General features: G+C 36.7%; 2 protein-coding genes across 4 annotated transcripts in view; one reads left to right on the plus strand and one right to left on the minus strand.

Moving 5' to 3' along the window:
* Positions 1-12787, plus strand: part of CMSS1 (cms1 ribosomal small subunit homolog) — a 382791-nt gene that overhangs the window by 31705 nt on the left and 338299 nt on the right. The window lies entirely within an intron of this gene.
* The window catches only part of FILIP1L (filamin A interacting protein 1 like), a 301593-nt gene that overhangs the window by 22756 nt on the left and 266050 nt on the right, over positions 1-12787 (minus strand). The gene's annotated exons all lie outside the window — the stretch shown is intronic.

A 12787-nucleotide genomic window follows, 5' to 3' on the forward strand; every position in this document is an offset into this window, starting at 1 on the left:
ATTGAGATGAAATTTTATTCACATTGCTTAGAAATTATACACTTCACTGATGGACCTTTCTGCCAATTAAAGTATGGTTTACATTAGCATAACATTGTGCCAGGAACCATTCACCTCACATATATCTTTATCCCCATAGTGACTGGCAATTGAATGAAGGGAATTGAAAGGCATCTGAAGGGGTTGAGTTGTTATACCATACGGTAAGAGCACAGGGTTTAATAGGAAAGAGTTGATTAGAGTCAGATGGTAGAAATGATGGAAGAAAATCTATCAGAGGGCACCTGGGTGGCTCAGTGGGTTAAGCCTCTGCCTTAGGCTCAGGTCATGATCTCAGGGTCCTAGAATGGAGTCCCACATCAGGCTCTCTGCTCAGCAGGGAGCCTGCTTCCTCCTCTCTCTCTGCCTGCCTCTGTGCCTACTTGTGGTCTCTCTCTGTCAAATAAATCAATAAAATCTTAAAAAAAAAACCTATCAGGAACATAATAGTTCCCTCATAAATGATGATTCTATTATAATATTACTTTTTTCTTTAATGTTTTAAACTTGTTGGCATAACACAATGTCATTTTACATGTAGTATAAATTGTCTCTTCCACACATTTTCCTTCTCAGCCGTGAGGTCATAACTTGAAATTTGTGGCACTCTTGATTACATTGGGAATGGGCTGATTACAGAGAATGTAATTACAGCTTTGCAGTACTGTTACACAGAAGCTAAAATAGAGTGGAATCCCTGAAGAACTGTACTAAAGGACTTGTCATGGTGAAAAGTTTGTTTTCTGATAAAGCATAGAGAGCTCACAATATTTTACTGTATCTTTTCTATTAGGAATGAGTTAATTATGCAATGCATATGTTTAATCCTTGCCATAAAACTTTCTTTTTGAAAATTGTTTAAGGATTTGTAAGGACATTTTAAAAGGAAACTAATTTAGAAGAGTCTTCTTGGAAAAGTCTTTCTTGAGATCCTAATCTGCTCTTTTCCTTGATTACACTACATAACAGGAACATGTTTAAAATAATAGTATAATGTAAGAATTCCTTTTTTTTTTTTTTTTGTGGGGAAGATCCCCTTTTATTTTTTCCTGTTTTGAGAACCTGACAGGAGGCTGGTCTGAGGGCTGGAGCCTGTGAAATTCTTAAGAAGCTGAGCTGGATGCTGGGGTGGGGTTGATGATGATCTCATCCACAGTCTTAGAAGGAGGCTTGCCTGTAGCCTCTGGCCCCTTCCCACTCCCTATCTGAGACACCTGAGAAGAGAAAGATGGCACCTCCTTCCTGAATGGTCATGAGACTTCACAACCCACTGGCAGATACGTCCACGGGCAAACTGCTTTGGTGGTGAAAGTTACAAAAATTTTGGCAAAGTGCTTCTTCCTCCCACCTTAGCATTAGAATCATATTTAACAATGCGCTGAGTATAACTGCAGTAAAATATTTTCTCTGCTTTATATCACAGTTCTTAGAGTTTTATTAGAGAACAGTTTCACAAAAACTTTTCAGGATTTGTTTTCAACTTATTAAATAATACCATGTGCTATTTCATTTTCAGGAGAAGGACATGTATTTTCTTAGGATATAAAAGAGGGAAGATTATTTTACAGTGTAATGAAAAAAGGATAAAAACTGAATGGTGATTAGTGAACCTTGGCAGAGCTATAACTGGCAAAAAAAGATGTTGAAGAAGTTTAAATTGTTTCTATTGCATTCATTGTTTTTGGCAGCAAGCATGATGCATCTTTTTCATCATGGTTCCAAGGCCAAGTATCTTTTTGATGGTTTCTGGAAATTAGCTGGCATCCCCTTTTGTTCCCAAGCCCCCATCCTATAAGGTAGGCACATAAAACTGACAATTTGAGTACATTTGCTCTCAGTAATTCCTTACTACTTATTTCCTAACAACCTGCTATTTCTGTGGGCCAGTCCCCTGAGCACACCATAATACAGTCAACAGGCTGGTCAGGTAAGGCCTGTCTGGGAGGGAAATAAGAGTTTATATGCAGAAAGAGTTATACTCCCAACCATCAACTCAGGAGCTTAGGGCTGGCAACCAGTGAGAACTGAAGATAGGAGAGAGGCCCTGACAGAACCTTCTCAGAGCCAGCTGATGCCTGTAATGCTATTACACATTCTGTGTGTGTGTGTGTGTGTGTGTGTGTGTGTGAGAGAGAGAGAGAGAGAGAGAGGCTGATTATACTACTGAATTGGAATTAGCACTTCTGGTATAGTCAAGGGGTTACCCTAAATCATTCACTGTTCTTGCTTTTTACCAAGAAGGCTGAATTTGAGTTTGAGGTTAGTTTGTGGACTTGAAGAAAGGCATTTCTATGCAGAGTTAGCAGGTCCTTATAGGATTTGAAGCTGCAAGCCTGACTTTTACACAGTGCTCTAAATAAAGAAACTGATTGTCATACTGCTAATTACTAATGTAGGGATTTGTGTATGTGTGCGTCTTTTTCAAATGTATATTAATACTTACAGCCAGTATTTGCTGTTGACTGTATTTTATTCATTTGAGGTCCATAAATCGTATATCCAAAACTTTTGAAGCCAAATGTTTTCAAAGTTACAGTTTTTCAAATTTTAGAAAGGCAGTAAGGAGCATCTATCATTTGTACAGTTCCAGCAAGTCCTGTGGCACCACCTTCTAAGCAAACCTCTGAATACTTCTGCAGTGAACCCTGTGAATAGTTACACTAAGTGGGATAATTAAGATAATGAATAGCCTTGCCTCTATTCAGGCTTTGCTGCCAGATGATGAGTTCAGATAAGAAGTGCAGCCACAATTTAGAAAAGAATATTGCAAGTTATTAGCTTTTTGAAATTGCCAACAAGGGATTGTGGATGTGGAAAATGAAGGTATAGACTATTGGTGTCTTTTGGTAAGGAGGGTGTGGAGTTAAGGGCCCTACGCCTGCTTTCTTCTTCAGTTGGATTAGGTTTTAAATGAAATAGTACCTTAATTTTCTGTCTCCATTATTTTTCTTCACAAAGTAACAGGTTTTAGGCAGTGATGCTGACTGATTTTATATGCTAATACAGATTATCATTGACTCTTGAGTTTGCTAGAAATAGCAGATAAACGATTTTAAGAGCTTTTAGCCAGGGTACACATAGTCTTGAAAGCTGCATAGACCCTGAGATGCAGAATGCCCAGATATAAAATTCATCCCCTCATAGCTGTGTAGTCAAATTATTGCTCCTTTTTTCATGAACAGTTCCAGTTAACACAGCTTTATATAGGGATGTTTGCATAATCTATGCTAGGGTTTCTCTATTGTCAGCACTATTGGCATTTTGAGTCAAATGATTTTTTGTTATGGGGGCTGTGCTGTGCATTTTAAGATGTTTAGCAGCATCTTTGGTATCAACTCACTAGATGCCAGTAGTAGCCTTCCTCTCCCCACTTGTGGCAACCAAAAATGTCTCTAGACTTTCGTTGCCCAGTGTTTCCTGGGGCAACAAATTCCCTAGTTGAGGACAGTGAGTTGTGTGCTTAGGGACATTTATATATGTCAGTCTGTCATTAGGGTTAGACTCTTCATCATTTTGCCTTACTCAGCTTTAGTTAAGTAGGTGCATCAAAAAGTTCCCACCTGAGTTGCTTATATACGTGGTGATTATATCTTTCCTACAGATGGCCTCTTCTTTACCAGTGCTTCTCACAGTTTAAGGTTCATTTGGATGACCATGAAAATTGAAGCTCGGGAATGTCAGGAAGGTATAACGCCCAATGCAACACTATCTCTCCAGGAAAGAACCCAAACTATTACCTCACCCTGGTCCACACACACTGTTTTTTTCCAGAAACATTCTCTGTGTGGGAGAAACTATCAACCTAAAGAAAAATTATCTTAATCATTGTGTTTGAATTCTCTTTACTTCATATCTCATAGGGCAGTGGTTTCTAAATGTTTTGCTCTTCTATCTCCTAAAATAATTTTATTATGTACAACTAGTTTGTTCATATATGGTATAGTCATAGCACTTCCTTTAGCAAATATTATCTACCTTTTCTTAGCTTATTGAGGTATAATTTGACAAAACTATAAAATATTAAATTATATAACATGATTTGATACACACACACACACACACACACACACACACACATATATATGTATATATATAGTGAAAGGAGTCTCTCCAAGTTAACATATTCATCACCTCACATATTCACTTTTTGTGTATGTGAGAACGCTGAAGTTCTACTCTTAACAAATTTCACTTGTACAATACAGGATTATCAGCTGTAGTCACCATGTTATATATTAGATCCACAGACCTTATTCATCTTTATAACTGAAAGTTTATACCCTTTTACCACCTTCTTCCTGTTTCCTGCCCCCACCCTCATCCTGGCAACCACCTCTCTACTTTCTGATTATATAAAGATCAGCTTTTTTTTTTTTTTTTTTTTTTAAAGATCCCCATGTAAGTGATACCATGCAGTATTTGTCTTTCTCTGTCTGGCTTATTTCAGTTAGTGTAGTGCCCTCCAGATTCTCTGTGTTGTTGCAAATAGCAGGATTTCCTTCTTTTTTAAAGCTGAATAATATTCCATCTCATCACATTTTCTTTATCTCTTCATCTGTTGTCAGACACTTCAGTTGTTTCCATACTTTGGCTATTGTGAATAATGCTGCAGTGAACCTGAGAGTTGAGTTATCTCTTCAGAGATGGTGATTTCATTACCTTTCAGGATATATACCCAGAAGTGGGATTGCTAGATCATAATGGTAGTTTTTAAAGATTTCTTGAAGAACCTCCATATTGTGTTCCATAGTTCCATTTACATTCCCACCAACAGTGTACAGGAGTTCCCTTTTCTTCACCTCCTTGCTGACACTTGTTACCTCTTGTCTTTTTGACAGTAGATAAGATGTGAGGTGATATTTCATTGTGGTTTTCATTTTCATTTCCCTGATGACTAGTGATGTCGAGTACCTTTTCATATACCTGCTAGCTATATGTATGTCTTCTTTGGGAAATGTCTGTTCAGGTTCCTTGCCCATTTTTTAATTTATTTGGTTTTTTTTTGCTGTTGAGTTGTATGAGTTCCTTATATATTCTAGATATTAACCCCTTATTGGAAATATCATTTGCAAGTATCTTCTCCCTTTCCATAGATTTCCTTTTTGTTTTGTTGACAGTTTCCTTGCTGTGTAGAAGCTTTTTAGTTTGACAGTTTCAATGTTTATTTTTCCCTTTTCTTCCCTTGCCTGAGGAGACATACCTAGAAAAATGTTTTATGGCTGATGTCAGAGAAATTACTGCCCATGTTTTCTTCTAGGAGTTTTATGATTTCATGTCTCACATTTAGGTCTTTAATCCATTTTGAGTTCCATTTTTGTGTATGGTATAAAAGAATGGTCCAATCTCATTCTTTTGCATAAGCTGTCCAGTTTTCCCAGCACTATTTATTGAAGAGACTCTTTTTTCCATTATGTATTCTTGCCTCCTTTGTCATAGATTAATTGACCATATGTGAGTATGGGTTTATTTCTTAGCCTGTTCTGTTCCACTGACCTGTGTATCTATTTTTGTGCCAGTGCCATACTGTTTTGATTACTATAGCTTTGTAGTAGATCTTGGAATCTGGGATTGTGATACCTCCAGCTCTGTTGTTACTTCTCGAGATTGCTGTGGCTATTCAGGGTCTTTTGTGGCTCCATACAAATTGTGGTATTAATTCTGTGAAAAGTGTTCGTGTTTGGTAGGGATTGCATTAAATCTGTAGATTGCTTTGGGCTGTACAGACATTTTGTTGTTGTTGTTAAGAATTTATTTATTTATTTGTCAGAGAGAGAGAGAGAGAATGCGAGCACAAGCGAGGGAGAGGCAGGCAGAGAGAGAAAGAAGCTCCCGGCTGAACAAGGAGCCTGATGGGCAGGACTTGATCCCGGAACCTGGGATTGTGACCCGAGCCAAATGCAGATGCTTAACTGATGGAGCCAACCAAGTGTCCCAGTACGGACTTTTTAACAATATTGGTTCTTCCGGTTGATAAGCATGGAATATCTCTTTCCATTTTTTATGTCATCTTCTATTTCTTCCATCAATCTTTTATAGTTTTGGAGTACAGGTCTTTCATTTCCTTTCTCTTGGCATAAAATTCAAAAAACACTGCTAAGACCAATAGGGAGATTACCCACTATTTTCTTCTAGGAGTTTTATAGTTTCAGGTCTTACATTCAAATCTTTAATCCATTTCCAGTTGATTTTTGTGTGTAATATAAGATAGTGGTCCAGTTTAATCTTGTATATGTGAATATCCAGTTTTTTTCAGAACCATTTTTTGAAGAGGTCCTTTCCCTACTGTGTATTCTTGGCTCCTTTGTTGAAATTTAATTGGCCATATTAGGATTTTTTTTTCTCGGCTCTCTTTTCTGTTCCATTGATGTCTGTATCTGCTTTTTATGCAAGTACTATACTGTTTTGTTTGCTGTAGCTTTGTGATTTAGTTTGAAATCAGTGATCATAATGCCTCCAGCTTTGTTCTTCTTTCTCAAGATTGCTTTGGCTATTCAGGGTCTTTTTGTTTACGTACATATTTTAGGATTTTTTTTTTATTTCTGTGAAAAATGCCATAGAGATTTTGATAGAGATTACCTTGAATTTGTAGATTGCTTTGGAAAGTAATATTAATCTTTATAATCTGTGAACATGGAATATCTTTCCATTTATTTATTTCCATGTCTTCAGTTTATTTAATCAGTGTTTCACATTTTTCACTGTGCAGATTTTTTTTTACCTCCTTGGTTAGATTTATTTCTAAGTATTTTTTTCATTTTATTCATTTTGTTGCTATTGTAAAATGGGACTATTTCCTTAATTCATCTTTCTGATAGTTCTAAAAGGATTTTCTGATAGTTTATTCTAAAAGGACTTTTAAAAACACATTTTAAAGCTGCCATCTACAAATTTGTACTCAAGGTTTAAATAACTGCAGAAGATATATATTAACATTTGCCATATAATCTAAAATCTAAAACGTCACCATTGGCAAACCAGTCACCTAAATCAGATATTCAGGAATAGTCTGACTTCATTTCTCAACTTAGGTAAATGTGTAAATACATATCTCTTTGGCAACCATTTCACTCCTAATAGGGATAAGGCACAGCAGCTTGCCCTGAGTTGTTCCCAGAGAAAGAAACAAGCACTGCTTCCTTCAGTGGTTCTGAAGCTGTTGCTGTGCTGCTTTCATGGGACTCTGAGGCATAAGTCTTTCTGTAGTTGTCCTTTTGTCTGCGCTGTGATCCAGAGAAGTTTCCAGCCCAGGAAGATGCGTTTGGTAAAATTTTAAGTTGGAAGACTGTTTTGAAAGGATCATTGCAGAGCTGGGAGCACAGGCACTTTCTCTGGAAAGTCTTTGTGTACCCTCAGGGTAGGTATACCCCAGTCTCGAAGATTATTGTCTTGGAGTAGTTACATTCATGTTCAAATACTGATAGCACAGGATTATAGGAATAGTCACTGAATCCTGTCCAATAAAAACAGGTTGTGGAAGCTGGTTTTATGGACACAAATTGAGGTAGTTAAATCCAAACTAGCTTAAAGCAGTGTCTCATTACAGCTTTTCTTTAGAGTTTCTATTATGGCTTAGAACTGTTATAACTTACTGTGGTTTATCACTATTATTATGTGCAATACCAGTTCCTTGTTTTTTTAAAAATATCACATCTCTCATCTTGAATGTTCTTTGGTACTAACCATAAGGTTGGTTCTTTTTTTTTTTTTTCATAAGGTTGGTTCTTTATTACAAATTACACATTCAGAGGGTCTTTTTAGTTTTTATTTACATACACATATGTCAGCACACATGTGTGACTATCTTTTATCTCCTCTATGTGAGACACCAAATGAAGTAATATTGATCATATACCACATATGAAACAGATGGTTTGTCTAAAATGTTCTAATGCTGATACCCATTATAATTTATAATTTTTACCACTTTTGATTTTGTCTTACTTATCTGCATTACAATGAACTGTACTAAAATATAAGCTTCTTAAGAATTGGGCACATGTCTGATTCACTTGTTTCTTCTACAAATATGTCTACCACAAAGCCCCTTACATGTGAAGGGTATCAAATGTTTGTTTTATTTGTTTACCCAAGTGAGTGTTTTTTGAATGAATGAGGAATGAACAAATATACCTTCCTCTGGCAATATTGTAGTATTGCCCTGAATAATTTTATTCATTTTTTAAAAGAAGATGCTCTAGTGTTTACTCTGTGCATAGTTTCAAGTGTTTAAGAAAATGAGGTATAAATGGTTTTCCCATTGGTGTTTTCCAAATACATTATTGGACTTCAGAAAGAATTAAGACTGTTGCAACATCTCTTCTTTCAGATTCCTGCATTAGAACTATATATGCTTGCTTGGTTGACAAGAGAGATTGATGATAAATGTCCACCTCAATCAAGCCCCTCACTCTCCTTTGGTTATTTCATCTCTGCAAACAAAGGAGCAGTTCTTTTATTTTTTCGTTAGAGTCCAGAGCTCTGCTGGACAAATATATTTATTACACAAGCAACATTAATCAGCAACAGCAAATGAAATTGGAAAGGAAATATTCATCTATAATCTGACCACCCTAAAACATCAATTGTTTCTATTCTTCCAGATTCTTTTCCAGGTTGTTTTTTTTTTTTTTTGACACCTGGCCCATATAAATAAATGTACGGTGATTATCAAACAATAAAAACAATTCCACAAGCCATTAATGGCATTATGTTGCTTCTGTTAGCTGAAGAAATCAATATGTAAGTAGAGAACAACTTCAGAGTCTGCTTACCTTCTCATCTGTCATTTTTAGGAGACACGTACTCCACTGTATTTATTATATGGGTCTTGAATTTAAGTTTTTGATGTTATGAATATGGCAAGACTTGTTCATTTAATTTGCAAACAACAAAGGTCTGTAGTTAGTACTGGAGCTATACTGAGATGAACAGGGGAGGGTTCATTCTTGTTCTCAAAGCATTTGTAGGCTGTTGGGAAAGAATGAGCAGATAGTTCCAGTGCAATTCAGTAAAGATTCCAGAGCAGTAGTTCTCAAACTTTTTGGTCTCATGACTCATTTATACTTTTAAAAATTATCGATGGCTCTAAAGAGCTTTGATTATATGATTTATATTTTTCAATATTAACTATATTAGAAACCCAGACTAAGATTTTTTTAATGTTTGTATATTTATTCATTAAAAATAATAACCTGTTGTATACCAACATGTTTTATGAAAAATAACTTTTTCAAACCAAAAAACTAAGTGGGAAGTGTTGCATTGTTTCCTGCTTCCAGTGTCTGGCTTAACTGAGGACAGCTGGTCTCAGTTCTTTTTCATACATTCTGTAACCTGTCAGAACAGTGACATCACAAAACGTCATGTAGCCTCTGGAAAACTCTTTGTACACTTGTAAGAGAATGAGAGTGAAAAAGATAGTGTTATTATAAAAATAACTTTGAACTTGCAGAACTCTTGAAAGGGACCACACTTTGAGGACCATTTCTCTTGAGGATAGACAGTTGAAGCATAAATAACAAATACGTTTTTCTCTGGAAAAGCCTCTAGTTTGGGTTGTCAGCTTCTGCAGTGAGTGAGCCCTTCACTTCATCCAGATTCACTGACCTAGTCACTGCTCCAGTGTTTCCATCATTAATAAAATTAGTTGTTAGTTCCCTACCTTGGATAGATAGAAGATCCTCTGCCTTCAATACCTCTCTCTCAGTTCTTAGAAAAATCCTAAATGACAAAACTGTCTCCCTAAAACACTGTGTTTGTTTGAAACCATAATTTGATATAAGGTCATGGAAACCACTGAATTGCCTGGTTTTTAAAATGCATCGATCCACAGTGCTATGCAGGTCAGCTGACATTTAATTAATTTCAGATCTTTATGAAGCAGTTACAGTGATGACCTACCATGTGCAAGGTACCATGCTTGTTATTTGTCAGTTTCCCTTTTTCTGTCAAAACCTGGAAACCTGTATACTTTTCATAGCTCTGGTTATACCTTATAGTAGTTTCCCATCAACAAACACATGGTGTGATATAACAAATTCTATTTGATCTTTTCTTAAGATATATGAAATATTGTTCATTCTAGTCCTAAGTGTGTAACTTCACTTTGATGGGCCTCAGTTTCTATATTTGCTTTTATTCTTCCAGAACTAGTTTAATACATTACGTTTTCTTCCTGACTTAAATGTTAATCACTAAAGCGGAAACTACGTACATTACGGTGATTTATTCATTTTCGTATCTGCTCTCACGGCTAGACTTTAATAGTGTGGTTACGATTATATTCCACCATGTCTTTTAGCAATTCTTATTAGTATATAATTTTAATTGTCGCATTGCATTGATAGCAGCTACATTCATAGTTAAATAACCACAGAGCTCTAAGCAGTTTGCAGAGTAATTATATGCAATTTTTTGGAAAGCTTCCTTAGGCTGAGATAGGTTCTTGATAATCAGGCTTGTAATTTATGTTTCTTTGCTCTACTCCCTTTTTCAATGGGACTTTTCACTGTTTAGTCTGATTTTTAGGAGCACTCATAAAAATAGCTATGACCAGTCTTTTTTATTCAATGTGTGCTGCTTCCTTTTATTTCTCTCACAAGTCAGAGGTTTTTTTAAAAATTACAGCTACAGCATACCATAGTCATAATGTAATGCTCAATTCATTTGACTTGGTCAGCAAGATCTAGAAGAACAGTAACACTTTTTTTGGCATCTGCTAGCTGAGTATGCATGTACATCTGTGTCTGCTTTATGTCCTTATTATTGAAGATCCTGTCATCATCACTGAGATCATTTAGAGACACCATAAATGGGTCCAGATCCAGCAAGCTGAGTTACTGCTTTCCTTCATTGTGAAACAAGAATTGGGGCATGAAGTGACAGAGGAGGTTTTAGCTGGTGTCAGAGGAATATATTGTAAAAATGGGGCACCGTGAGTCAGGACTTTGCGTTATCTGAACAATTTTGTTTGGATCCCCAGGGATTACAGGAAGTGAAATAATAAGATGAATATAGTCAAATGACCTGTTAATTATAAGGAGCTTGTGAGCCTTTAGCAGAAAAACAGGATCCTTACAAGAGCCCATGAAACCCTCAAATTGGACAGAGGGATAGGAGTTGGGGCAAATCTCACTCTCTTTTAAAAACAGGGAAAAAAAAAACAAAGACACTGAGTGAGACCCAGTGTCTCCTAGAAAGAAAAATTGCTGAAAGGTGTGGTTTCAGAACCAGAAAAAGGCCACTTTGAGAGCTCACAGGCACAGAGCTTGGAGAGTAAGGCTATAAGGAGAGTATTTTCATTTTGAGACCATAGAATCTGGGTTAGAAAAGACTCCACACCCAATCAAAGGGCCAGGTGCGGACTTGAAAAGGTGCTCAATTTAGGCCTGAGAGAGGAAATCAGAACATGGTAGTGATGATAGGGATAGCACATATAATCTGTTCTAATTACTTAGAAACCGAATTATGTGTTGTCTCTTTAGTGCTATATTGTCAGTTAAGGAGCTTTCTGTAGAAAGAACTATTGGATGATGGATGTTCATTTAATACCACTAATCTGGTGCCTCTCCATCCCCCATTTTAATTATTCATATTAATAAAAATATCTACCCAAATGAATTTTTTTTTGCCTTGCTTTGAATATGTTACAGCTATAAAGAAGGAGCTTTGAAAAAACAATTACTGCGAATACACTGCTACAACTAAGGAGCTTATTCTTTTTGTGTTCTTACCCCCTCACGTACTCTGAATGAGGTTCTTAATTATTTGAAAAAGATCCCTCAGATCACTATTTTAACATTTTCTCTTTTTCAGACTTTTCATTTCGATTGCTACTATGCCAAAAACAAAACAAAAACATACACACCCCCCCAAAAAAACCCTAGCCCAGTCTTTCATCAGATTGAGACTTCAGGTCCTTAGCTGACTGAGTTTTAGGTGGACATCTCCCTTATCTTTTAAGGCCTACCTGGGCCAACCAAAGCCATGATGGCTTCCTTTTGCTGCTTTATCTCTCTCTACAGAGAAGCATTCAAAAAACTACCTGGCAGGTGATGCCTTGGGTTGCCACAGATATGAGTGTGCTCCTGTATTATTCAGAGTGCCTTGTCTGGAACACAGCATACATAGCTGCCTTTAGGTTTAAGTTGGTGATGGTGGTGATAATATTGGGCTTGTCCCCAGGTTCCTAACACTTTGTTTATCATTCTTTCCACTCCTTCCTCCCTCTTTCTGTGGTTGATTTTGTACTCTTTTTTATTTGTCTTCTTCTGAATCTTATCCTTTTGCCCCAAGGTAGCCTTCTTTAGGATAGGGCTCATGTCCTCTCTACTGCCCTAGCAGTAGATGACAGTAAACACTGCAGGTAGCTGAGTGGCAAGGGACAGGCAGGATACCTGACAGGGAGCAAGTATACTTGCCAGTGATGCAGCATCAGTGGAAAAGAGGCAATAGAAGGGACGTAGGGTAGTGCCAGAAGGAGAAATTCAGATTCTGGGGTTCATTTTTCAAGCCAGAGTTGAATCTTGGCTTTCCTGCTTCTATCTAGTACGACTAAGAAAGCAATTTAACTTCTATGAGTCTCACTTTCTTCATCTGTAGAATGGGGATAATACTGGAGACTCCCTCATAATAGTGTTGTTCTGAGGACTAAGTAAAACAATCCATATAAAAGCTCCTAGCATTCTACCTATCACAATGTGTATCGGTTATTAGAAGTAGGAAACTGTCATGGTGAGGCAAAATAGAA

The sequence above is a fragment of the Martes martes genome, assembly GCF_963455335.1.
Source record: "Martes martes genome assembly, chromosome: 1".
Classification (NCBI taxonomy): Eukaryota; Metazoa; Chordata; class Mammalia; order Carnivora; family Mustelidae; genus Martes; species Martes martes.